Raw genomic sequence first — 4651 nt, forward strand, 5'->3', positions numbered from 1 at the left:
GGGTTCCAGACTGCGAGAGGGCACAGGTAGGGCTGAGGCATCCCCCCGCCCCCGTTCCCCCCGAGTGCACAAATTGTTGTGCACCGAGCCTCTAGTGTCTCTTATAAAAAGCTAACTTCTACTCAGTTTTCAGAGCTTCCGTGTCTGCTGATTCTTAAAATAATCAGTTCAAAATAATCCTTGTGTAAAAGAGAGACATTTGGGGTGGCACATTCTGCTACAGTCCAATAGAAATGTCATTGTGGGGTAAAAAGAAAAAAATTATCAACTCAGAACCCATCCCCTAACATGAGAAGGTGCAAGGTCTCTCTTTTCAAAAGTTATATGTAGACACACTCAACTGATACCACACACACAGTAAACAAAGGCTCTAAATCTACTGTGATGCTTATAACTTATGGCATGTTGGCCAATATGGCATGCTTATCTGTTCACAAGATGACTAATAACAAAAAATACAGGTCAATTTTTTTATCCTATTCTTATCATATCATTATATCATCATTATTTGGTGCTGTTTAGAAGGATCTCAAAAAATACGGGGTTATTTTTTTATCTTGAGGAATATATTTGTAATTGTTAAGAGGAATGTGTTTAACTCTATATTTCTCATGCTGTTCTGACCTAGTCACAAAAACTGGACAGAATTAACTGTCATAGCCCGGCGTGGTGGTGTGCGCCCGTAGTCCCAGCTACTCCGGAGGCTGAGGCTGGAGGATCGCTTGAGCCCAGGAGTTCTGGGCTGTAGTGCGCTATGCCAATCGGGGGTCCTCACTAAGTTCGGCATCAACATGGTGGACCTCCCGGGAGCGGGGGGCCACCAGGTTGCCTAAGGAGGGGTGAACCGGCCCAGGTCGGAGACGGCGCAGGTCAAAGCTCCTGTGTTGATCAGTAGTGGGATCGCGCCTGTGAATAACCACTGCACTCCAGCCTGGGCAACATAGCGAGACCCCGTCTCTTTTGCCTTTCTCCCATTTAAAAGGCAATATGTGTATTTCCTAAATACATTATTTTCTGTATTTCCCAAATAAACCCAATTTGCCCCTTCCTTTCCAGATCCACACTCTTACGAAAGCAGGAGTTTACTGGTCTTCCGTACTGACTCCGCTCCCAACATTCTAATCCTCACTTGAGGATATTTTTTATTTTTTTAGAGAGAGAGAGAGAGGAAGGGAGAGAAAACAACAACAAATAAATAAAAATAAAAAGAAAGCCTGGGGTGGGAGGCAGAAAGTAAGAAGGAGAGACATTGTTGTGAGAGAGAAACATTGATTGGTTTTCTCCTATATGCACCCAACCTGGGATCAAACCCGAAACCTAAGTATGTGCCCTGACTGGGAATCAAACCCAAAACCTTTTGGTGTACTGAACGATGCTCCAACAAACTGAACCACCTGTTTTATTTTGAAAAATTATACTCTGAATTTCATAGCTAAGAGAAGCTTGAGGATCACATGTTTAAGCCCATCATTTTCATTATCTTTATATATATATACTAGTAGCCCATTGCATGATATCACACGCAATAGGCCACCCGCCACTTCTGCGGGAGCCAGCAGAAACCGCAGCACACAGCTGGGAGCCGTGCTGCTTCCACCAGAGCTGTGTGGGTTATGCAGGAGGTGGAAGCAAGCCACCGACGCCCATGGGAGCCGGGAAGGAGCCACGCCACTTCCACGGGACACAGGCCCGCCATCTCCTTTCTGGGCCTGCGCTTGGCCATGGAGGCTGTGGGCTGGCCCCCCTGTTCCTGTCTGTGTACACTCCAGCTCCAGTGGGCCAGCCTTAGCTGGAGCACGGCAGCTCACTGGCCCCCTGTCTCTGTCTCCATCTCCGCTCCAGGCCTCACCTGCACACAGAACCTCCTCCTGTAACCTCCTCCTGTCTGGGCGTGACCTGTTATGGCTTCCTGGCCTACTTTGCATATTTCCTCATATATATATATATACATATATATACATATATGTGTACATATATGTGTGTGTATATATATATATATACACACACACATATACATTAGAGGCCCGGTGCACAAAAATTTTTGCACTGGTGGGGGAGGGGATCACTCAGCCTGACCTGTGCCCTCTCACAGTCTGGGACCCCTCGGGAGATAACCACCTGCTGGCTTAGGCCCACTCCCTGGGTCACAGACGGCAGGCCAGGATGGCAGCGGGGCAGGTGGCAGATTGCATGCTGCCCCGCCCTGCCACCCTGGGTTGCACATGGGAGGCCCAGATGGCAGCAGGTGGGCGGCGGATTGCGCTGCCCCACCCTGCCTGCAGTATGCAAATTTAATGGCCATCTTTGTTGGGTTAATTTGCATACTCTTCTGATTGGATGATGGGCGTGGCGAAGGTATGGTCAATTAGCATCTTTGTCTTTTATTAGTGTAGATAAGCATTGATAAACGTCAGTGCTTCCAAGTTTCACCATGTCTCCTCTGCAAATTTTTAAGACCATGATAATCTTATCATATATAGAACTCAAAAGACTAACATGCAAGCTTCTAGGGCTTAGGTCTGCATTGACTGCAAAATTAATAAACAAGTTGATTAATGATTAAAAGTAAACACTACTGTGTTTATTGCTATAATCACAGTAGAGTGATTATGAACAGGGGTATAAAATTGGATAAACTTGGATTTGAACCCCAGCTATCACTTACTAGCTGCATGACTTTGACATAACTTATCTTCCCTAAGCTTAATTTGACTTATTTGCAAAATGGGGGAAATATAATACATACCCTCTTAAGACTGATGAGAGGATTAAATGAAATACTATATTGAAACACTACGTAGGTACTCCTTATATTGTCTTACTTACTATGTAACTGGCACAATACTTGGCACATGATTAGTGATTCACAAATGTTAGTATCTTTATAATAAACCACTGGATTCTATAACTAAATTGAAGACTTTATTGCAAAAAAACAGTCTTAAAAGAATTCAAAGAATTTTGTGGTTAAAAAAAAATACCAGTGCTGTCTTGCATCTTTATTACTTTCAAATACATTAACCCCCACTTTATTTTACCAGGAGCCATTGTAAGCCTTTGAGGGACTGCACAGCCAGCAGCTCTGTTGACTGTGGATGGTTAGCAGGGTCCCCTTCAACTTCCCTCCCCTGCCGACCTGAAGGGTTTGGGTGCAGGAAGTGGGTGGCAGGGCCCTACTGTGTGCCTGTGGCACAGAGGTAGGTGGCTGAGTCTGCAGGTTGGGAGGCTGTGATATAAAAGGAGCTCTGTTTGATGGTGGTATCAAAGGTGGCCCTCAGTCTTCCTAACAGTTTTGTTCGCTCGTTTTCATGTATTAATAGCAAGAAGACAGGGCCTCTTCCTGGATCTTGTCGGTACCACTGGAAGAACACTGGAGAATAATTTGCATAGCTCTGCAGGTCAATGGCCTTTTCACTCTCCTGGATGCTCAAGGACTGAGGATTCTGTTCCATTTTTTGGCTGCTCAACCCTAGGTAGAAACACAATGCCAGGAAAAAAGGGGTTTCGTCACTACACTGAGTCATTTTTTTTTCTTCCCACAACCCCAGATATAACCAAAGAGTCAGCAGAATGGATCCTGGCCCTTTCCCCTGCATCCTATGGGCTATGTCCCTGGATCCCTCTGTCCTCATCACCAGGAAGACTCCAACTCCCAGTCCACTGAAAGCCACAAAATCACCAAAAGAACTTGCAGAAACAGCCCCATTCTTCTCTCCAACTAGGACCTAAAATGTGGACGCAGTCCCTCATTCAAAAAGCCGTTCTCTCTAGCTTGGTGGGTGTTACTCAGGTTATTCTTTCTGGGAGGAAGGCTCTGTTCCCTAACTATCCAATCAGTGACAAGCCTGTTCAGTCTTTCACACACTTCAAAGTGAACTTCGTTTCAAATCTGAGGAAGGATCTGAAGAGATAGGAAACACTGCCATCTTCTGTTCAAAGGTTTTTATAATACAGTAATGGAATATGCTGTAGAGCAAGCTTGGCAAACTCAAAGGCCAATATGGGCCTAATAAACAAGGTTTAAGTTTATGTGGGCCACAAAAAAACAAAAGCTTCAATTTTCATAGAAACGTAAGTTTATTTTGATAGAGACATGCTGAATACAAAGGGATGAAATAAATGAGTAATCGTTAACATAAAATAATAGAACATTTTAATAAAAATTAATATTTTTTCTTGAACATTAACTTGCCAGACACTGAATAACTGCACAAATTAATATGTAACGCAAATAAACCTATTTTTCTTATTCTCCAAAAGTGAAATATTTCACACTGCAGACACCAAACAAGTCAGTCCAAGACTAATAATGTGGCAATCGAATGCTAAAATATGTGCTGCTAGTATTAGTGGAAAGAAATGGTGCACCTGTGCGTAAGGCCTGTAAGGGAAGCAAATGCAACACACTTATAGTAATCAGTCATTAGCGAACGTTATAGTTCATTATTAATAACACGAGGCCTGGGCATGAATTTGTGCATGGGTGGGGTTCCTCCGCCTGGCCGGCAATCGGTACTGATCGGGGCCGCCTCACCCAGTCCCGATTGGGGCTGATTGGGGTCAGCTAGATGAAGGGAGTGACCACAGGGGGTTGGCTGTGGGAGCGCACTGACCACCACGGGGCAGCTCCTGCATTGAGCGTCTGCCCCCT

At 44.7% G+C, this 4651-nt stretch overlaps 1 long non-coding RNA gene across 4 annotated transcripts in view; it reads right to left on the minus strand.

Moving 5' to 3' along the window:
• Positions 1-4651, minus strand: part of LOC107184448 — a 34966-nt gene that overhangs the window by 12526 nt on the left and 17789 nt on the right. For 3 of the 4 annotated variants that reach the window (XR_001515299.1, XR_001515298.1, XR_001515300.1), the window contains exon 3: positions 776-957. This is a non-coding gene — a long non-coding RNA (uncharacterized LOC107184448). Of the gene's footprint in view, positions 1-775; positions 958-1293; positions 1305-4651 lie in introns of those variants that run through there. The other variant, XR_001515297.1, reaches the window with a different exon arrangement.

Source organism: Myotis davidii, unplaced genomic scaffold (genome assembly GCF_000327345.1).
Source record: "Myotis davidii unplaced genomic scaffold, ASM32734v1 scaffold666, whole genome shotgun sequence".
Taxonomy (NCBI): Eukaryota; Metazoa; Chordata; class Mammalia; order Chiroptera; family Vespertilionidae; genus Myotis; species Myotis davidii.